Genomic DNA, 24,915 nt, shown 5'->3' on the forward strand with positions numbered 1-24,915 from the left:
CGAAAGCAATATCGTGTAATGTAAAGTAACCTTGCGCATTTTAAATGAAATAATATTATGTTCACAAGATTACGGCATGGAATAGCATTGATTTATATCTACCTTGTGTATCTCTTGTAGCAGGAGAAGCAAGCGTATACTATGGTTATTATTACATGTAACTCCTTATTAGACGTTTCATTTTGCTTATATTTCATGAGATACTTTTCTTTTCGTGTAAAAGTTACGCTTGCTTACCGTTTGTTCTACGAACATTTTGTATACGTTGCTGTATATGTTGAAACTATATATTATACGTTGCTTTCCTGCCTCGTTTCGTGCTTTTATTCGCGGCAGGTGGTGTGTGTGCAAGCAAGCTCGTCATATACAACGGCCGGCTCTTGAGAAAGAGACGGAGAGCAAAAGATCCGTAGGTGGTAGAAATTGAGTGCAAGTAAACTATATAATGCTGCTTCTATTACTTTTCTTGATTACACTACGATTACACGAAACGTAGCACGATCACGCAATTTTATTGATAAGCAACAACATAGTAAGACATGTTCCTCCGTGATATTAAATGATTACTGATTAATTATCAACGATTTACACCTTTTCATCTATTTAATTACATCGAGGTACCTGCAACTTCGTCTGCAATTTCCTTGTTCGATTGTGTCGATGGCGATAACTGTAGATTAAAGACAGGTAATCTTGGATCAGAAAAGCAAATATGTATTTGTTATAAAATTAATGCAGATTTAACGTAAATCGAAGGTAAGATCGATTAAGAGAAAATGTGATTGCCATGAATAAGCAATATGTGAAAATATTGTCTTATATGTACGTATGTATTATATGTCTTTTCATTAGCCATAAGCCCGAAAATTGTTCTTCTATCACAGCGTAAATTGTTCGTAACAATATTTTCTTTACACGCAAGTATAAATTCATATGCTTACGGAATAGATGCACTCTATGATAAACGCATAATTTCTTTTCTATATTAATATAAATTTTGCATAAAGGTATAAGAAAGTCATAATAAGAGTTCATTAAATGAATATATATTAGGTATTTAAAACTATTGAATGGATAGAGTCGCTAACGTTTCTATTATATATTGGCAATTCGATTTTAATTATGATAAATCCCATCAATTTCTTTACACATATTCTCTACAGTTCTTATTTTGAAGCATGTTCCCATGTCAGCCTTGTGCGAGGATCTTAACACAGTTTCTTCAGTTTCTTATATCGCAGCAGCATACCCAAAAGATTGAATTACGGCAAGATCAATGGAAAATTAAACACCAACTAAGGAAAAGTATTCTTCTTCAGTATCACTCAACAACGATACGATGCCATAAGTTACGAGAATTACCTATCTGGTAATGAGTCTAGACACGCTTAACATGGAAACACAATATATGTAAAAAAAATGGACGAAATCCGGATCGAAAGGAAAAGTTAATACTGTTTCACTGGCAAACACTTTGAATTAATTATAAAAAAAACAAGCTCTTAATTTATGAAATAATTACCAAATTAATTTGGACGTGTAGAGTCGAGCTCTGTGACACGCCTGTAAAAGGTAAACATTGCTAAACTCTAGCAAAGACTAAGTAAAGTAAGTAGAAGTAAACTAAGTACTGCGAAATGAAAATAACTCACCTAATAGGGAAATATAAATCTACCGAATCATCGGAATAACTCAGACAAGGATCTTTAGACAGTTAATGTATCCAGAAGACTCCATAAGAAACATCCAGAAGACCTTCTTCCGCGATGACAGAACATTGGTATATATTTTCTGCACGAGTGCTTTCTGCTGAGAAAGCATCTACATGATACGACTTCGAAACCTGCTACAGAAATTTACCCCGAATATCCCCTAGGACAAATTGTACAAATTATTGGAAATAAAAAGCAAAAATATCCACACACAATAAGCCAGAAACTGCGTGTAGTTATTTTAATAAAATTTCAGTGATTTTAAAGGAAATGGTATTCTGCGTAATATAATAATTATTTATTACTGGATTCTATAGCGGTTGAACAAGATAATGGAAACGCCTCTTATATACATGTACGGCTTATAAGAGATGTTTCTACCATTTTGTTTCATCCCTGTATACGTAATATTACCATCTTTAAAAATAACGTAAGACTTTCGGTATGCTTGGAATGTAGAATCGTCTGGTCGTATTCGATCAAGTGCGACAATCTTCGAAGAATATCCAAACCTATTGTATAATTTCATTCGTCTTATTGTTAATATTAACAAACCAAATAACAAAAATCAGTGATAAAGTCAGTGGCCAAAACGAATGTTTGAGAATTGCTGTATAAGTGTTAGATAAATTTTCTAAATCGTTATTCCGGAAAATGTAGCTTCGAACGGTAGACATTATACTAACTGTAAATATTTTATTTACTTTTTAGATTTTTTCGATCATTCTCCCTTTGCTATATTGTGGATTACACACGAATTTGTGTAAGGCAATGTGCAGCAAGTGTTGTTCATTCAGACCGCACTAATCTAAAAGGGTGACAGCGAGGGTTGTACGTGAAGTGTCTTGAGAAAAAGTATCATGCGCATCGCATGGCACTTCACGTAAAGTACAACTTCCGCTAGTATACGATGATATTAGAACGGGACGAACCAACGACACTTGGTATGCATGTACGAGTATGTAATGAATCATGAAAACCTTTACCTTGATAGGTTGTATTTTTTACCGTCCCTTCCTTGATATAACTGTGAATTAATAAGCAGAAAATTATTGTTGATTGATCAATGATGCACTAACTCCATAGTAGTTACTATAAAACGTAGATTGTTCAGATAATAAATTCGTCACTGACAATCAAATCAGGAAGCCGTGCGAAGTTTGGAAAAAGAACTAATTTAGATAAATAATATTTATTGAACTAAATATTTGGCAAAGGATCAAGATTTTTATAGGGAACCTTAAGCAGCATCGTAACTCTGTATTCATATTTTTTTGATTACATAAAATGCCTGAGTACTATAATATTATTCGACTCCACATCCAGCGAAACATTGTTTGCTTGTATCCAGTAAACAAATGTGAGTGGAATGTATAAAGTAAACAAATTTTGTGGGAACTTGTTCAAAAAGATATTATCTATAATTTAGCGTAAAACTGTTTCTTCTGGTCTTAATCCGTTGAATTTTTATAAATGTTTTAAATTGATTTCTTCCAACGAAAAATAAAATTTCGTCTATCAGGCTTATCATTTACTTATTTTTCAAAGTTATAGAAAAATATATGTTTCATATATTTGTATATTTTACTCTGTGATTGGAATGAGAAGACAGGTATAAGAATTTTATTAATATGTCAGAGATGAAAGGACATCGGAGCCTTCCCTTTGGAACTTCGGGAAAATCCCTTAACACCGTAATCTAGATTCTATTATAGGCGTAATTAAACAATTGTCGTTATTCGATCCGATTGTATTTGTTCGAGAGCTTAGGCTCGAGGCGACAACCAGTCGCCGAACGTAGCCGCGGTCACGGGATAGACGCGTTGTCTAACAAAGGTATGGAGTAATTCTATAGCTCTACTTAAAAGAAACATTTGTGACGGCACGCAACAGTAAACATTCCAACGGTTTCTGTCCCGTGGCTCGCCACACGCAGACCCCATTCTTCGAGTAAGATGATTGCCAGATGTCGATGCGTCTTCGCAGTACATGTTCGGCTAGCCTGAGGGCCCATTATAAATCTTAAGATTTAGTTGGCTAAAGTCCTTCAGACAGACAAACAATCTTTGTCCCAGCTACGGGAAGATAGGAGAGACCTATTTTTCAACGAACGGCGTCTCCCACTAGCAACTTTCCCTCGAGGGCGGCTAGCATCTTTTTCTAACCACCGATATGGAGATTGACCAATTAGCAGCAACGCCAATTTCCCTCACCTTCTAAACGAAGGCTATCCTCGACGAATCCAAGGATCTCGTGTCCTTAGACACACCCCATCATAACTTTCCTCTGCAATATCATCGCGACGGAAAGTCATTCTCTCGTGAGGTCGTATTAGCGAGTTATTTAGCGTCTGTACTCTCGGTGGATATTCCACGTGTTAACGAAGAGTCCGACTTAGATTTTGTGAGCATGTCCATCCATCATCCCGTTGACCGCGGATTTGTTATTGAACCTAGGATCATTGTCATTAGTTTCTCAAGTATCTAATTACCACGGTTACTTGTCCAATCCTATAATAATCGTATTTGCACTAGTCAATGTCTTCTCTATTGCATAACGACACTGTGTATCCAAACGAAGATTCGTTTCTCGCCCCTAACTCTAAATTCCAACCTTTCTCCGACAAATATTTTATTTTCATCGTAATATATAGTTAAACGAAGATATTTACAGTTACACTTTATTGATAACTTTCCAAAGTTTTAATACTTTATACAATTTTTTGTGTTGAATTTGGAACTACAATCATGTTCATATTCTACGACGTTGTTGGCTTATCGTGATAAGCCATATATTTAATTTATTCCACAGAGAAGAATCTAGTAGCAGTGAGATGATGTTTATATCTAACTCTAACTACTCTGTAATTTCTTATCGTATGCAAGAACAGAATTAACCTTGACATATTTTTAAAAAAGTTTTCAAAGGAATTTCTTTTATTATTCTGTTTGCTGTTTCGAACAGATCACTATAAATATATAAGTGTAAACCGAAATTTTTCACAAATTCCGCAGTCACAAAGCTAAAATTAGAAATTGTCGGTATCGCCAAGAAAGATGCCTTATATATAACAATGTCAGATTATACAGAGAATTTACTTGCTGTTGTATATTTCTGTTACATTTTTAATAAAAGAATTGAATAATTGCGCAAAATTGCATATTTAATATAATTTAATGTCTATTGTTTGGTAGAATCCAGTTTCTGTATATCTGCTCAAATATTACTGAATTTCAAACGTACACTGTTACTATAAACAATTTTCTTATAAACTCATAAATATCAGACAAAATATTCAGGTCAATTTTAGGTGATTCTATTTAAATGGTTCCCCTTACATGCATGTGTAAATATCAACAATAATTAAACTTCTTCTGCAGTATTGCATAGAATGGCCATCTATCACTCTCTAACATTAGCAAACAATAGCAAGCAGCAAATAATAAAAATGCTCAAAGTACCAGTGCTGCGTCCATATGAACAGCGGCTGTAAGGTTGAGAAAGTCACAGCTATTTTTCAACGGCAATTCTTCAAGTCTGAGGTATACTTGTAAAAGCACCTAGTTGCTAGCGCTCCAATTACGACGCTACGTTCACCAGAAGCACCTCCATACCAATAATTTTTTCTCATTTCCATTCTGTTTAACATTCAACCGTAATCCCGCCTCGCTCGGAGCGAACTTTGTACGTATACGTGTATGCGCCACGTTTGACCATGAATCAGGATTCGTAAAACCAGTATTTTCAAGCGCTACTAACAAGGGAAGTTCGGCAACTCGAAAATTCCAAAAATTGGTCACTTTGCTACGCAAATGTAGTTCATGTGGTGCTTGTAACGAAGCAATTTCTTCTTCCTGCTGGGAAACGGTGTTAGGGGTGAAAACACCATCCAAAGAAATTTGATTATTCATATTATCGTAAACATCAAAGAAATTATATAAGATTTTTTATGGTCATTATCGTAGACGTGAGAAGATTTTAAGAAAAAAATTGTTGCTGACTTTACACGCATAGATAGTGCTCGAAGAGAAGAAAATCTTTCTCGAATAGTCTTTCTTTTGGAAGAAGGAAGAAGAGTGTTTGCAGTAACCTGCTCGCAATTCACAAAAGTGTCCACACCGTCAGCGAATATGGTTCGCGAGCTTTTCGCGAATAGCAGCGTGGATGCGACATTATATCGCTCGAGTTTAATTCAGTTTTTAATTTTCATTTAATTTTTCATTTATTTACTTAAAATTAACGGAATGGACCCATTAATATAGTCGTTGTAAGGAGATTAACAAGACATGATTAACGTCGGTAGCGCTGGTAGAGCAGAGATGTAAAATTCTTCTATGTCACAAAAGAAGAAGACATACATATGCATTTCCTCGTTTTTCCAACCTACCGTCCCTAAGGCGATTTGCCGCAAACTGCTCGTCCGAAGTCGGTCTTAAATATTCAATGTCCAATAGTCCAATCACATTTTCAAAATTCATTAGATCCAATCCTATACATATGCACACTTTAGTTACTGTAGGAGTGCAAATCGTAATCAGGAAACTTTTAGTATAGATAATTCGCAATTATATTTCAATTTATTTTAATTATTATCGCACAACGATATAATTTTATTGTGGATTATTCATTTTATTGAAACTTGACGATTCAACTGAATCGTTACCAAAGACATACACAGTTCCTCAGACGTGAACTTTCCACATTATCTATCCAATATTAAACTTGCGATTATCTTGAAATCCGATCGACTCGCGGTTATCTTTGTTCTATCGAAGCTGGCTAGGTGTGTGTAAAGGCATGACAATTTGATCGATTATCTTTGAGCGATTATTGTTCTATAAAGTTTCTCAAGATATAGAGGATCTCTAGAACTTCCGATCGATTGTTCTGATAACTTCGAATACAGTCATAAATACATGCACGCATATTAACCGAAAGTTCCTAAACTGCAAATAGGATTATATAGTATCGCGTGACAATGAGCGTGATAGGGGAGTGCTTCTCCTGCTTCTGTGCCATCCTGTTAACCATCTTCTCACTTCAGTACAATAGTACTTAATAACCAGTCGCTCTTCGTTAATTTAACATGTCTCGTACGAAGAGATCGTTGCGTTATATCGATATCAGATTCAGTAATAATATTCGAATAAAATTCGTTCGTTCGTGCAATTTTACTATTACATCGTGATATGTCGTACGATTTTCCTGGCTTTCTGTAACCAACGAAATTGTAGGAGTTACTTCCGTAGGATATTTTTGTTTGCGATGGATAACTATCTACGATAGACACTAAACGAAACAGGGCAAAAATTTGCATACATTGGCTCGTAAAGGTATTACATATCCACCAAGATCCACCAACGTTAGTACAAAGTGCAATGTTTAATTAGGTCAATATAATGGTAACGTTACTTGGTCACTGCGACTACTCAAAACAATAGCGTTGATAAGCTGAAATATCACCTCCTATTTCTATTATTAGGGCTATTACATGTACAAATTAAACATTCTACTCTTATTCAATTGCTTTTTTTTCTGTATACACATAAATTCAAATAAACGAATTCAGAATATAGTCGATAGAACGAAGTGAATTAACTAATTCTGTTCGCGGCATTCTGAAAGCATTGCAGTAATAAATAACGTAACTTATTATATTTATTCGTAACAGTTACAGCAACTAATAGCGATAAAGAGCGCTGATGTCATAAGGTATACTCGAACTTCGCTAACTAGCAACCTTAGATATCGTACATTATGCAAAGCTCGAGGTATGCTCGAAAGACGAAGGTTAACGAAGTAAAGTTATCAGTTATCGTGGCACTACATGCTTGCAAACTGAAATTTATGTCTAAGATGCCAGAATCTTCTTGAACATCTGAATATCGATACTTTTGACTAACAACGAGTGAATGATTTTCATTAAACTTGTTTGACAATGAGACTCCTGACTGAACTTTGCTGACTTTGCAGAATGACCAATCTTCTTCAATTGATTTATTGTCTTTTATTGTTAAATTTATTGTTATTCAATGGGCGCTTAATTTCACGAAGAGGAAACATCAATTGACCAGCAAGATTATGCGATTCTACACCGTTAGAATTTTTTCTGTGGTAATTTTTGAAAGTAAAGCCTACGCCAATGATCCAAAGGCGATTGACGAGCTGAAAAACAATGTCACTGCCGCCATTGATGAAATTGAACCCCAGTTATGTGAAAATGTAGCGGAAAATTGAGTCAAACCTTTTTGGGATCGTGGAAAAAAGCCGAGGGAGGTGCTTGAATGATATTGCGTTTTATAATCGAACAGTGGAAGTAAATAAGGCTGTAAGTGTCAAAACTGTACGTTTTGTAGAAAACAATGCTTTGTTTACTAAAATGTTATTTATTATACAAAATGTATTCATTAAACGTACCATACTACTTTATATAACTTTATTACAATATTCTCATTATAATGTATTCTTATTTAAAAATTTGTTATTATTATATATATTTATATATCTATTATTTGAATATTTCAAATATCTGATAATTAACAATAAAAAGAATTTTATATTCTAAGAGAGAATTTAAGTTTGTTACATATATTCCTTAAAATGACTGCAAGTGCCAGTACAGATTTTCTTATTTGTTAGAATAATTGGAGCAGATTTATCCACGTGCATGTTCAAACACGAAGCAGCAGATTCGCTGGAACATGACATTTACAGCATAATTTAAAAAGCTAATCGCGTAACATAATATCACGTACGAAATGCTAAAAGCTGTATGAATTATCACACTAACATTTCGTTCCATATTTACTGATATTGATCTTCATACAAACAATTATTTTCAAGAAAAAGGTTTTCTCTTTTAAAATGCCACTTACAGCCTTTGTTACTTCCACTCTTCAACTAATGTCATGAAATAAATCTTACGTTAAAACAAAGGTATTATGTTGAAACAAAGATATCAAATAATTTGTGTTTTATTTCAATTTGAAGATGCGACGCCCAATTTGGATAAGCCCATTCAATCTGTCTGAAAAATAACGCACTTCGTTTTCTTCAAGTTGCTCTGTGAATGCTACCTACCAATCGTTACTGTCGCCTTGAAACTTATATTTTCAGTTTAGTATTCAAGTATTAATATTTAATGAGCTTCGAACGTACATCATGTAAAGCTCATACAATACTAATCATAGCGTCTTGCTTAATAAATCTGGCTTCGTTTCGATGATAATGCAACCTGTTCATCGTAGCGCGGCGTACTTGGTTGAACACTACGTGAATTCTCGGCTAAAAGGCAAATGACTTGCTCATTTCATATTCATCTGATACATATTCAGCCGATTTCACGCTCTATAACTACTTGCTACTCCCAGGAATTCAAAAACAGAACGAACTTCGTCGCTAACAACTGGGAAGTTAATGCGACGTTAAAAACCAAATGAAAAAGGTGATTGCAATAAAAGACTCGTTAGGAAAATATTACGAGCGCAGTAGCCGCGACAGGAATATCCCGGACAATTTCAAAAACAGATCGTCAAAAATTTATCTATTAGTTCGTTTAACGTTTATACGTCCAACACTGTATCGATGCCGGACAAACATATTCTGAATAAAATATGAACGTTTTTTAAAAATACGATGAATGTTTGTGATAATATATCGACAGCAATACGTATATTGACAATCCCGTTAAATTTCCAGACAAGCTGTATATAATAGCAGAAATGATATCCGGGCTTAATGTAGCGATAGTCAAGTTTAACTGATATTCTGATTCAAAAATAGTCTCTCTTTCTTTTTTAATATCATAAACTAGCCTACGAGGATGTTAACACGAGGAAGAAAATAATTCTTAATAACTCGAAACGAGTGTGACGATAATTGTCATATAATACGAGTAAATTGATTTAATCTAAATTAATAGTAATTGTTATTTCATTTACTCTCATTCTCTATTATTTTCGTGACAGAGGCAATTGATCCGAGAATTTATAGATGATTGAAATGATAGCACGGTGGCATTAATTTCAAAATGCGATTGGGATAACTATATCCATCAAGATGATACGATTCTATCTACCACAAATAAGCGGCAAAAATTTATCATGAAAGAAGATGGATTAATTAATTAATTAATAATCAACTGAAATCAAAGAACAACTTTTAATTGCGCCTGACATAAAAATATGAGTAACAGTGTTTCACGAGGAAGAAAAAATGAATAGGAGTAATATTTTCTCAGAAATAATATTCGCATATATGTATATAGGTATATATCTCTTTGCCCATATATTGCATTAATTAAAATTGCTAGTTTGTTTTAGGTCTTTAGTGGAGAATTCGAAAACAGTGATAACAGTGATCAACTAACGTAGAAAGTAAATTCGAAAAGCTTGTAAACTAATCTACATATTTTAGATGTATAGTAATTGTATAATACCATTCGAAATTTTGGAATCACACGTTACTTCGTCTTCTTAACTGATAATATCAAATAAGCACATTAGTGTCACTTCTCTTATCATTTGATAAATATATATGTTATTAATTAAGATACACATAATCAATTAATGGATGCGTGTTGTATAAATTCAGGAAGAAATGTTCAGTCTTAATATTTAATAGTGACAATTGTACAATCTGAAATTCTGCTTTTATCTTTTCTTTATTTACCATTTATCGCGAAGAAACTATCTGTAATTTTTTCTTGTGAGGAATTTTTATTATAATTTGTAGAATCAACATTGTAGATCAAAATGCATGTAATAAATACTTTTCTCATATGAAAGAATATATTTTTGGCATATTTATCAATATTAAACTTCAAAATTTAAAGAGATAAATTCCTTAAAGTAAGGAATATTACAGTTTACATTGTTATAGTTACAATTTTCTTAATAAAAAATGTTAGAGGCACAAAACTGTTGTTTAATTATGCGTAGTTTATAATTTCGATACTCCAGATGGAAATTCTATGGCGTTATTGCACCATTATTATTATCATAGTCGCGTTTCAAGTTTTTAGATATTATCATTTTTGAGTTGAAATTGTTAAGAAAACATAATCATTGTCCCTTTCCAAATTATTTCCATTTTCGTGACAATACCATCCTGTCTTCGTTCGAAAATTTCCTTGATTTTCTTATTAGAATATTTCACGATATCGCTTTTCACGCTACTGATGGTAGATATTGACATTTCCAATGTTCCTTCTTGCTAAAAAATAATATAGCGTGTAAGATAGCAATTGGACGTGTCAACGTTTCAGAAACAGTGAATATGACAATACGATAAGATAAATTTTACGTCACGTGTGATCTAACGTTTTCGCGTTAAAAAATAATTTTTTTTACGATTCAATTGGAAGGTGTTATATGAAAACTAAAACAATGGATGGTTTTATGTGAAAACGAGATTATCATACGATGCCATAGTACTTTCGACTACTAACATGGGGTTAGCCATTGAAGATAAGAATGGATAGAAAAGGCACCTTTACATCGGGCACAAAAAGGCTTTTTAGTTCCCCTGGCTATATTCGCAGCGTTGATGATAACTTCCCAGTTCAATAAAACTTATTCTTTTGGCAAAACGATATTTCTTGTTATTGTGAATGTCGGAAACCCTCAGGCAGTGCGATGGCCGTGGGACATAATAACGTTTCACTGGTATCGCTTCCTTTAATTTTTCTGAGTACGATATACATCTGAAGCGAAGGTTTCATTTCTCGGTCGTAACAAAAAATACAAAATTCCCTGATGCTACCATTAAATACAGAGAAGAACCTTGTGAGGGTGCATGAGCCACGCATTTGCACGTCGTTTCGAAGAACGTAGTTTCTCAGCCCGGCATCTTCTCCTTTCGAAATAATCGTACGAGATCCGCTTTTCATCTACGACCAGGTATTTCGAGCGATTTGCCTGCGACAAGTAAAAATAAAGACGCCTATCTTTAACTGACTATAGCACTGAATTATGAATTCTGAGTTCGTTGTTACGCAGTCTCAGATCAAGGAAGAATACAAAAAGAAAGATTCATTTTTTCGCGATCCACTTCATCAATAGGATTAACATGTCCGCGATTATCAACTGTCTGATTATCAGCTGATCAAAGAAGCGTAGCACAGTGAGACGTTTCGAGAGATATTCTGAAATCTAATCGCAGACCGACTCAGGGGCCTTGCCCAGAGGATTTTATGGTTTTGGGGGAATCAGCAGAAACTGAAGCTTTGGACATGACTTACTGAGTCAGATGTTTTTGCGTTACACTGCCTATTCTAGATAAGTACCGGTACTCATCATACCAATGAATTATGAGAAGCTTTATCTAGTATCGTCTACGCGAGACGGATGTCTGGATTTTAACTACTGTTTCAGTTTAAACCTTCTATCCCCAACGTGATTAAGCCGTCTACAAGCACGGGATAATAAAATGATTTCTGCGTAAATTCTATGAATACTATTTACAGCAGTTAGTTTCGTAATTTACACGATATGAACTGGAATACGAAGTTAAGCTGAAAATAAATATTTGAATATGCTGTTATATGCTTCTAAATATCCAGATATGAATGCTTCAACGCATTGATTGCTAATAATTCTGCGTTAATATTTATAAATATCTGTGAGTCCTATTGTAGAATGATTGATCGAAGTACTTGAGCATTTGCTATAAAAAACTTGTAAGAATATACATATTATGTGTGTCATCTTATACGTGAAACTTCGTGACGTATCTGTCGTAATTATCCGCATAGAATTTGAATAAATTTGAAACGATTCAACATTACCAAATTCGTTTAAACTCGATAAGAATATAATCGTGAGACGTTGTATATTTCATATGTATGTATGTATGTGTATATGATATACAGATATATTTTTGAAGAATTGTATTCTTTCCTTAATACAAAAATAGCAAGATAATGTCGTCGCATATCTCTGCAACCATTTACGGTACATGTGAATTGTTTGTTTCAAGTTGAATCATTCAAGGGATTTACCAAAGGATATAGAAGTCCTATAGCGTGGGACGTGAAAACTGCGTCTTTTGATTCGAGCTGGCTCAACGAACTTGCCTTTTACTTTGGCATAAATTTATCTTGAGTACGAGTCCTTTAAAAATGTATTTATACCCTCTACCCTCGGGATAGCTGACGTAGAAAAAAATACTTAACTTCTTCAGATCATTTTCCACCCAATGCTTAACCAAATGTGAGGGAATTTTTAATCTTAGAAACTTGAGGAAGCACCGAAAACGTAAATCGGCCACAGCGCTTCGACACTTGGAGATGTTCAAAGAGGTAGGTCTTTTATTTATTTCCGACTATCCTATTTTAAACTTAGAAATATTATCGCGCAATGCTGCAGATTTTCTTAAAGAGCAGACAAATTGATTTATACATAGAACATTGGGACAAGCTTGGAAAGTTTCACGTACAACATACGTACAAATTTCCACCGTATGAGAAACGATATTTACGAAACCAGTCCATTGTCGTTTGACAGAAAATATCCGGTAGCATTAACAAGATTGCGGATCATCTAAAAATTGTACGCATGCTTACCTACTTAAAAACGACGACCAGCCATTGCATAACAGATGAAACGAAATAAACTCGATTGAACGCGTGGTTGTATCTTGTCCAGAATATCAACGTAGGATGTACCATCAGTAATGATCAACGAAAGTCCTAAAGAAGTGACTCAAATTGCGAATTCGTGCTCAAGTGTATTGAAATTCTCGAAACACCTTCGAATTTTTCTTTTAATCTAACATGATGTTATCATATTTAACTGTGATCTTACGTCGATTCACATGATTTCCAATGACTGAAATTGATCGGTGGATGCAACAGAGAAAGAAATTAAAAGAAAAAGAAAAAAATTCTATTCAATATTTGCACGCTTCGAAACACTCACATGTGTATAGTATGTATACTGTTTGAATATGTTTAGTATCTCTTAGAGAACGATGAATGGAGCTACTTTATACTTACGAACAATTTTCGTGGCTGATATGTTTAAGGAGATCTTGGTCGTTCGAAGGCAAGCTGGATTGAGATAGCAACGACAGGCAGCTATTAAGGTCAACAACGGATTTCAGGAAAAATCGATAGACCGGATAGAACGACCCTCGATGGATATCGGCCTGTTTAGAATCAAGGGCTGCATAGAAGAAGCGAGTAAGCCTTTTTTTAATTCCCTTCATCATCTTCCCCTAAGGTTACGCTGCAAAAGGAGCAAGGAAAAGAAAAAAAGTGCAGAGGACTCTTATTGTTCCAATATTGTCCTACATCTTTTGCCCGATAGTACACTTTTTTTTGTTGAACATTATACACTTGTAATTTTATTAAACACGCTTTCTCAGTTATGCACCACGTACTTTGAAACTAAAACTACATTTCGCATATAAGATAATCAGACCATGATGGTCATGGTGGATTTTTACGCGTTTATAGGAAACTCTAAAATGCACAGGATGCAGATGGTATGAACAAAATGTATGAAATATATGAAGTATAGTGCTTCCTATAATACTTGAAACAATTTTCTATCGAACTTATGCTTCTTTAATTATATTCGCGAAAAAAAGCAGAAGAATTTGCGTAGAAATCCGCCGTTTAATGATAACAGGTAGAAAAGTATAATACAAAAACCGTCTTTTTTTGTTTTTGTTTTAGTAATGTCTATCTTTTCAATCTACGTCTTCCGAAAATCGAACGTAATCGAGGTTTATTTCATTTGAAGCAAGCAATTTTAGTCTCAGCAATGTTCCAGACTATTAAAAAATCATAAAAATGTTTTTTGATTTCCTTAATTAGAGATTAGCGTGGAATAGCCGTAACGTCCAATGTCTATCGCGATAGCTGTCAGTTTTCTAGATTATTCAGTTAGATATTTGTTTGATAGGCTCGACAATCGGCAAAATATGAAATTACAATAATGTGTACAATTAGATTTCAGTTCAGTTCATTGAAATGTTAAACATCCATTCGATTTCGTGCGAGCTAAGATTCGCTTAAAATAATTTGTTAGAACGACACGTTAAAAGATATCGACGTTTATTGATCGGAATATCATTGGCAATTTGACATCAATCATGTATAATCTTCTTATAGACGATTGATCTTTATGGTGTTTCATTCTAATTTCTTTAAGTTCCTTTTGTATAACAGACAAGATCAGCCTGCTGTGAAGTGTCAAAAACTGCTCGTGGCTGGCAGCCAATAAAGCAACAAAAGGGGGAAAGCTGGAAATAGCTCGGCTACCAGAAAACAATAAAGCAGTTGAGGCATTATGCAATGAAAATCTCGTTTTACTTAAACAGCGTTACCGAAATCTTACAATGTAGGCGGATAAAGATGGATAAACATTGTAACCGAAGCGATTAAAATCATTGAAATAAAAAATAAAATCTTTAATTACCTTTCGGCAAAATATTCCCTTGAAATTAAATTCCGATCGATAAAGTATATTTTAATTTGTTTTTAGATTTAAAAGTAAAGATTTAACTTTCAGACTATCATTTCCCCTCCACGTACATAAACGTTGCACAAGACGTTAAATAATTACAAAGCTAAGGGAAATGAAGATCCCTTTATGTATATCGTTGGCTTAAGTTTCTAATTAAAATGTTTATTGCATTGGTTTGATGATTGAAATTTTTGTAACGTAACTGCAGCAATTTTATATGTATTTATTACGTCAAAGAAACATACATTTTAGACGTTCTATTGAACCAGAAATTCAAGAATCGCCAACGTCAAAAGTAGAACCTGCGATGTGCAAATATATGATATTTAAAAGCACTGAACTACTAAACAGGATTTCATCGAGCTTTTTCGTCGTCTAGTCGTTCTACAATTACACGGATTAGTCTCTTTGTTGCATTAAAGCCGAACTTAATCCTTAGGTAAATGAAGTTCAGTTGGAATTGGTTGGTTTTTAAACTTCTTATACGGTAATTTCTCACTCTTCTAAATAACTTCTGAATAAACTTCAAATTTCTTTTTATACAAACAGACATTTAAAACTCGCAACTGCGATAGCAGCTGTTCGCTACAGTTTTAGCAGATCCAATGATAATTTATTAATAATGATTCTTAGACTTGACACGTAGATAGTTTCCACTAGCTACACTATCTACGCTTAGTTAGCCTCTGTGTAACGTATTCTTCGCATTATTATAATGCGTTATCACAATGTTACGGTAGGGTTTTTAACAAAAAATACAGGTACCATAATTTTAAGATAAACAATATCAATGTCATTGAAACAATCATTAACAAAATTTGTTTCTAATTGGTGATATTATTTTTTTATGTAACACGCGAAAAATAAGACATATACAGGTATATCTTATTTATAATAATTGTATATTCATCTTTATGTTAATAATTGCACATACGTACGTAGGTATACACTTCGTATTTAAAGCTGCCACATTTTTCGAGAACGTGAACGTTCATAATAATAACAATAAACTGTGGAATATCTACTTTCATTTGTCCAAATTTTTTACATTTTACGCGTATTTGTTTAATTACATTTCGCAACATTAACTGAACGTCGAATTATGCAAAATCTAGTTTGCCTTCGTTTACGAAATTATGCAGAATAATTTTAATTTAATGGATTATTCAAATGGTTTATTTGAAATATACGGAACTCACAAATTTGCAGAAAACTTACAAGTCTTCGGATGATGTCATTTTATATTAAACAGTAACCGATTATGGTTAATTGTTGCACGTGTGACAGCACGATATAAATTATAAATATTATATTTACATCTAAAGGTAGCTATGGTTTACGAATGTCACATAAATATCGATGACTAATATCTTCGTTTGAAATATATATCTATTTTAAATATTATTAATGAGAAGTATACGTATAACAGGAAAAAATAGAAAAAATTACCACTTATGAACAAACCACCAATTAGCTCGAATATATGAAAATCATAGTAGATCAATCAAGCAGAGCGCCTGACGAAAAGCTACTAGTATTTTTGTCCAAAAAGCATTTATTTCATTGGACGTATTTTAATTGTGATTAATAGATCTTTGATAATGCAAGTCACTGTTACTAGTGATCGTTTTTATAAGATTCTAAACACCGTGTAACTAATTTAAAATATTTTATTTACTTTCAAATTTCTAGTTTAGAGATTTTGATCTTTTTGTTTCAGTTAGAAAATTTTGACAATATCCAACAGTACATATTTTCATGTACGAAATAATTTGTATAAACCACTGAGTATATGAAATAATTTTTGTGAATTAGAAATCCATGAGAAAAGAAACAAATTAACGTTTGAAGGTAAGTGAGCAATAGTTTGGTTTTACATATGTTAATTAACACAAAATTTTAACTTATTCACTGAACTGTGTAAACGATATTATATCTTCTTAATAAAAATCTCGTTTGAGAAGATATTTGTGGCACATGTTATTTAAACATCAAACATATACACATTCAACGCAAATTCATAAGATCCTTATTAAATTTTCACTCTATGTATTTTATGTACAATGCATTTGAAAATCTACTTTGTCAGATGTCTTTTCAGTATAATATCTTCATGTATTTCTTATGAAAAAATTGTTTGCAATTCATGTTCGAGGCGGAGATTTCCAACAGAGGGGATGAAAATTATATTTGCATAAATCTTTGTGAAGAATTAATTCAATTCGTGTAAAAACAAAGGAATCTAATCACTGTGAATGTTTTAATTTAGACGGCCTATATTCTTGTTTGCATACTAACGTTAAAACTTATTAAGACTATAATGTATCGTTTGCGTATCATTGTATCTAAGGGTTGTAGGTATCATGTTTATTTATATAATGACAATGGCCATGACCTTATAATAATATAACAGAAACGATTTCAGGCCAATTAAAATCAAGCCAATGTTCGATCAGATAAAATCTATCTTCAAGTAAATAACAGCAAATTGAATGTTAAAAAACTATATTTAATATTTCATAAAACCATGAAATATTATTCATCAAAGTAATTAAGTATGTTTATTTCTAAGCTTAGAAATTATTTGTTTGTATTGCTGGAAATATAGTAAATTTCTATAATACAGCTTTCTCTGTGTAACATGGTTTCTCGGTGTATAAATGTTATTTAAATATTAAAATTTAAATATTAAAATTAAGCATTGAAATAATAATGCGTTCAATGAATAAGAATGAACATATTCAATTTTAATTACAGGAATTAACAGAATTTCTCCATTTCACCCTAAAATACATAAAATTGTTATATATGTTCTATATACATGAAAACGATACACTGCCAGAGACAAACGTTTCATTTCACATAATCTGTAATAATATCATTTCATATTTTACGCCTTGTCGTTGAGGTTTTCTTAATTATCGCTATAATTAGAAAATATGTATTCACCTATTTTTGGTATTCAATCACATCACGCAGAATCAGAAAGTAATGATCTTGTGCGACGCGTGTACGCGGATATTTTATAATGATCAATATGCAATTTAAAGCAGAAAACATGTTGCATCGACAATAAGATACGCGCTTAGCAACACGATTAATAGCTGACACAATCGCTCGTTTATCGTTAAATGTCGATAAATGTTGTCTTTCGCTTACGAAATATGTTCGTCCATTCAACCACATAAAAGCCTCTTCTTCCTTTCAACGCGAAGAATATATTTTGATCTTGACAAAATCTCGAGTGTCGTACGGAAGGACGTACAAGTAGAATGTTCTACGCAAATACAAATTTCTAGCAATTACAAGTACATCAAAATTACAAATATACATGTACGATAAATGTACGTATCACTAGATCTAAAGTTATTCCCCTCACGCGAATATTGAAAGGTAGAAATCCGTGATCTTAAAAAAAAGAAAAAAAAAAGGAAAGAAGAAGAAGGAAAGGAGCGAGTAGGTAAATATCGTTCGAGCAAACGGTCCGAATTAGCGAGGATTTCTCCAACACTAATTTACAGCGTCTATCTGTCAGGGTATTCCGTGTATTCGCATCCTAATTCACGATCCTGGTATCCCAATCTCCGTCCTGCCGAGCTAATTCAATAAGCTCGCCTGCATCCAGCGAAGACAAATTTCGCTACTATCGAAATTCTTAATGGATTAATCGCGGCGAGGATCGAATCGAAGCAAGATCCATCTAAACTGGCTAAGCTTATCATCTTTCGACGAGCGTCGTAGCATAGGAATAGACTTACGAGAAGTAGCCCTTGCCCTCTATTTCCAGCAGCATCTCTTGCAGCGATAGAACGTTAGAGAAACCCAAACAGAAAATGGATCACAGTCACACTGTTAATATCGAGAATATCACACACGTAACTGATATTTATGGATAGCGATCTCGAGATTCGGGGCTATTCGTTTTCACTGACGAGAGTGAAGAAAAAGGCGGAAGTCGCGCAGAAACGAAGAGGTTTTCTACGGCTGCAACGAACGAGGGTTCGTTCGTGACTGCTTAAAGGCCAGTCGGTTGTGCAGCTGGAAGCGGGGCGTGCGCCCTCCGCAAAATCAAACTTTGCCTCCACTCGAGGAAATTCACCACGGGTACGGGCTGCGTCGCTTCTCTTCGCCTCGCCACGCCGCCCATAACCACGGATCTCCTAGCTACGTGGCCCATCGCCTCTCTATAGGGTGGTTTGGAGCAACTAGCACATTTCTTGTTTGATTGCAATTAGATGAAAACGTTGAAACGATTTGAAAAGCTCTATCGTTCTATGATAAAACGTTGCCCCTCAATACGGCGGTGAATTGCAGAATTTTTTCGTTTCTTCTATATGAAGGTCGATTCTGTGTTCGTTTTTATTATTCGAAATAAACGTCGTTGTTTATAGATAGTCATTTCGAAAAACTATTCGTTAATGGTTTTACGCTTGAATTAAAAGAACAGCTTTCAGTTGCGTTCTAATCTATTCTAGTTCAGTTGAGTATATATATATGGTATGAATTAAAATTCATTTATATATAACAGAACTGATGATTATTTTGCAATTTCTCGATATTTCTCACGCTGAAATATTTACATTCCATTTTATGCAAACTAGTATGGCTTATCCACTAATTGGTGTATCTTATGTTAAGTTTATCTTGCACTAGTATCGTATCATTAATTAGTCCACTCCTAATTTTATAAACGCATGATATCCTTGCAGATTGAACTCTAATTTAATGTTTAACTATGTCTGGATTGGTCCTTGACAGTCGGAAGATTCTTGTAGGATTTATAGAATTCTAATTGCACAGTTAATTGCGCAGTAAATTAAATAGTTTGCAAGATATATGAAAACTAATTAGAAATAACGGAAATCGCATTATATAACCAACACCGCTGACAAAATTTAATCTCCGAGTAAAGGACAATATTCGGAAATGGATTATGATTTTATACAAAGCACGTTCAAACTTTGATAAGTTCATTTTTTAACCAATAACTGATGTTTTGAACCTTATCTTTAATCCAATCTTTTAATCTTGGTTCGTAGTTTCATTCTTCTTTCTTCTTCTTTCTTTAACATTCATAGTTTCATTCTCCTTTCTTTTTCTTTTTTTAACATTTTTTTTAACATAAAGAAATCTACAGTAGGATGTAAGTTAAACAGGTACTAATCCCTTTGTGGAATTATAAAGTTGGTACGTATGATGATGACGATTATTATTTTCCTCTTATTTCTCATATCGTGCATAATTTTTTATTCTAATTATATAAGAAATCTTTTGTCTTCTCTTTAAACTTCCTCTTCGGTGCGATCTGATAAATAAGAAATTAATAGATGTAGCATCTGATAACCATGAATGATAAAATAAGTTACCATAATGAACACTAATTTAACGTTTAACTATGTCTGGATAGGTCCTTGGCAGTCGGAGGATTCTTGTAGAATTTATAAAATTCTAATTGCATACTTAATTGCGCAGTAAATTGAATAATTTGCAAGATATATGAAAACTTTATATAAATATATATATAAATAAATACTCATGGTTCAAGGAATTATTGACATTTCTCTACCAAAGTACGTCAGTAGTCCGTTGTATCGAAAAATTAGTTATTTAACGAATGGAATTAGGTGGCTCTATAAATGACTTGGTAGAAAATGAAATTCTACAATTGGTTTCTACTGATCCATCAATATTTATATCTTATATTGGCTCCCTTTTTGTTACAAGTACAGTAGAAAATTCCAAGATACCTAGAATTTATGCGAATAATAAATAGACCTGTATATAAAATTTATACAGTTCTATTTCTGCACTATCTCAAAATATTTTAATTTCTTTCTAAAATGGCCTATTTTTCAGTCTACATGAGAATAGAATTATCACGCTTCGTTCGCTCTAAAACGAATGCCATTTTCCGAAACATACAATAGTATAGCAAAGCCGAAGTTGAACGTAAATCGGCAGTAAATTTATTGTACCAAACAATTTTATTTCGGCCAATTAAACCTTAAAATAGGTGCGCCTTTGAATCGACTAGACCGTTGAAACGGCCAATATTGCACTGTGTGACTCGTTCTTAGAAACAAGTACCCAGTACTCGTAGCGGTACTTCAGCATTTCAATGAGAAGCTGTTCTTAAGAAGTGAAGGAAATACTTAATGATGCTTTTCGTTATCTCGGAGAAATATAAGGGCCTAGTAATTATGGTAATACAGTACTTTTTACCGATCTTACGTGTGAAGCAAGTTTTACAACATATACTAACATAAATACATTATATACATAAAAATAATATCTTGCATCGCTTTCCTAAAATAGATAACCGTACACCGCGGCGATTCTTTCATACACGGTACATTAAACTAATGAAACGCAATTAATTTTTGTTCGAAACATTGCACACTTATGCTGAGATAATTATGAATCGACCGGGTTAACATCACAAGATATTCATCCAATTAATGTCATGAAATTAACATTGTGTAATCGATTTTGATGATAAAACAGACATGTTTACTTTATGTGTTCACGGCGTTCGACGAATGAAATAGAACTCTTTTAGTTGTTCAATTTTATGACCAGTGCCATACTTGAGAATCATTTCATGTCTCTGCGTGTTTAACGTGTTGTATCGATTTTCGCGGCTTTCCCAACAAACGCGTAGACATTATAAGTTTATTAATTAAAGCGACGAAACCGTTCCATTACGTTAAATTGACGATATTCGATACATCTAAAAATTCAATTTATTAAACGATGAATTACAACCCGTATAGATAGAACCGATAAATGCAATTAGAAAGGGGTGGAGTGTGTTTGGTTTCAGCCGCATGTCTAGCACGGTCTCGCAACGCTTGTTGCATCTGAAATAGTATGTAGGGTATAATGTGTCTATAGTACGAAATTCGAAGCTGGCCACGGCATTGTATTCGCTGCACTTGCTCTAGAATAGTGCAAATGGTGATATAGCGAATTAAGTCATGATCAGCTTTCGGGCATTGGCCATCGTTTATTTATGTGCGCATACTCGTGACACATCGTACATGCTATCGACGGATATCTGTCTCCGCGACATTTCGCTCTTTGATCGAGCTTCTTCAGAGTTCGTATCCTTTTATCGAAATTCGAAGGATTTTTCGTATTATCGTATTACTTGAGGTGAGTGAAAGAAATTGATTTTTTTCTTCCATCTGTCTACCACTGTGTAACGCTTGAATTGCGAGCATTTGCGTACAAATAAGTCGATTTTCAAATAAACGGACTTCGTTAAGCGCGATAACAAAATAGAGTAAAGATCACGCGTGATTAAAAAATCATAAACAACGAGATATGGTGTGTTAATAATCGGTTTTCAGTATCGATGAATCGAACAAGTGTTTGACACGACGTATGGATTTTCGAAAAAAAAATTATACACAATTTTGCACTCACAAGAGATACTTAACGACTCACGGGTTTAAGTATATCAAATTAACGCGTTCAGCTTTGTTTATAATCATCTATTGTTATCTGTTAATCGAGTTAACTGATGACTCGGATCCTTAGTTTTTCAAATATAATAATTTCTTTATTTAAGAATCCCGTATCTTTTTATGTGTAGTTTTATTTATACTGCAAATAAGTAACGTGATATTTACGTTTGGAAGAATTAAAATCGATCTATTTGAAATAGAGTTGCCTTTGTGAACATTCACTCTCGTGATTAGGGAAATTTCTAATTAAACGAGGATTCGATTAGGCTAAAGGGTTGAACCTCTGTCACCAATTTTATGTTCGTTATAAATTGAAACTGTTAGTACATATACATTTCTATTTTTAATTTCGTCAACGCTGCATGAAACGTTGGAAAGTACTGTCCCGATCGTCCAATTTGTGGAAATGTTTGACTGACTTTCTTCCTACATCGTATCTCATAAATCGACTAAGAAACTTTCCTACAAACTCCACTTCCGATAAATCGTTAAACGATCGGTAGGTAACTTCCGATTAATTGCAAGATTCTTGTTAACTTTTTCATCCTTGTGCCTTGAAAACTTTCCAATAACGCGTATAGTAACATTCTCTGATAACAGTTAAACGTTTGGCGTTACTTTTACTGAGAGGAAATACACAAAGGAGATATTCCAGCTTAAATTTCTAACACCTAAGATACTCATAGTGAAAAAAAGATCGATACATAATATCCAAACGATCGATATTAAAATAGAAAAAAAAATTGAAGCGAATTAATTATCTATCAGTGATAAAAAAATGTCCTCAATATACGGTTTATCTTTATGCTAATTTCGTTAATTACGATGCATCGTAATTTCACTTTACGGTAAATTTTCAAAATTCTTTTTACGTAATTTATTTTTTATAACAGTTTCAAAGAAGAAAGATTACTGTACTTTAACGATTTCTATCACTGTACATTAATTTGCAACTGTTTTTAATTACATTATTAAATCTCGTGTCTTTGTTACAGGCGATCATCTTTCAAATACTATGGACGTTGATATAAAACTCTCTAGAAGCAGCAATCAAGCTTGGGGCTTTCGATTGTCCGGAGGGGCTGACTTTAGTTTTCCGATGACTGTTGTCAGAGTAATATATAGCATGTACTCTACTCTAATCTACTAATATTCATTGCAATCGTACAAGAATCGCGCTAGCAAGTCGATTAATAATTCTCATACGTGTTAAATACATCATGTTTTTCGATTGGAAGCGTGGATCGCGCCACGATTCGATAATATCGTATATATGAAAAAAACTATCGCGGAAAATATTCACGTTTTCTGCTTTAGAGATTTTTATCGACATTGCATTCGTATCGGATCGCGTGACCTCGTTTTCCTTCGGCCTGAATCCTACGGCCGGCCCAGCGGAACATCGTTCTGAGAAAAGAGGAAATCATTAATCGAATCGTAGATGAGAAACTGCTGGATATTTGTGAATCTCAACAAATTTTCGTCGGCGGTAGTTTCGTCCTTGGCTTGCATTTCGCTGTTACCTCGAGTTTCCACGGCGAGATCTCTAATAGCAAAATTCGACTTCGCTATAATCACTTCGATAACACATTTTCTCTGAAGCTTTTTTATTCGATTGCAATCTTGTAAGTTGTAGCAGTTGCTGTGATGGTATCTACAACGCATGTAACAATATGTGACTGTAGTAACGTTTTAGTAAAAGTATGCAATGTTCGAATAGTCATTGAAATTTAATCAAATAAAACGTCTTCTTTTAATTAAAAGGTATCTCTCGGGGGATTGGCCGATCAAGCTGGGTTAAAAGCTGGCGACATAGTGACTAAAGTGAATGGCGAAGCTATACAGCGTTTGAGGCACTGCGAAGTTCGTGAACGCCTTGTCAATTCCGGAAATGAAATCATGTTGTCGGTCGTGCGAAATCTGAAATTCAAACGAGCCGTTTAACGAAAATGTTCATCAACACGCATCTCGCTGCGAGATACCGATAATCATTCTATTTTTGTAAACAATACGATGAGGATAAACGTTTTATTATTGACAGTCAATTGTACACAATATTAATTAGCTACAGGATACAATCGTATCGATATTCCTTGATCGATATTAAACTCCAATTTTTACGATCTACAAAGTTTTGTTATTATTAAAGTATATTGGTAATCATGCTCGTTCGATAAATTCGTATCATTGTACATACCTTGTATCAACATATACATTTTACCATACCACGGTGTTAACTGGTAATTGCAAAAGAATTTCGAA

General features: G+C 33.7%; 1 protein-coding gene across 8 annotated transcripts in view; it reads right to left on the reverse strand.

Annotated features, from left to right (window-relative positions):
* LOC138179306 (probable G-protein coupled receptor CG31760) overlaps positions 1 to 19,219 on the reverse strand; it is a 66,985-nt gene extending 47,766 nt beyond the window's left edge. For 7 of the 8 annotated variants that reach the window (XR_011173007.1, XM_069111957.1, XM_069111960.1 and 4 more), the window contains exon 1: positions 18,943 to 19,219. The gene's annotated coding sequence lies outside the window, so the exon portion shown is untranslated. The remainder of the gene's footprint in view (positions 1 to 18,942) is intronic. The other variant, XM_069111959.1, reaches the window with a different exon arrangement.
* Positions 19,220 to 24,915: the final 5,696 nt, after the last annotated feature.

Source organism: Bombus flavifrons, chromosome 4 (assembly GCF_040668555.2).
Source record: "Bombus flavifrons isolate JBK064 chromosome 4, iyBomFlav1_principal, whole genome shotgun sequence".
In the NCBI taxonomy this organism is placed as follows: Eukaryota; Metazoa; Arthropoda; class Insecta; order Hymenoptera; family Apidae; genus Bombus; species Bombus flavifrons.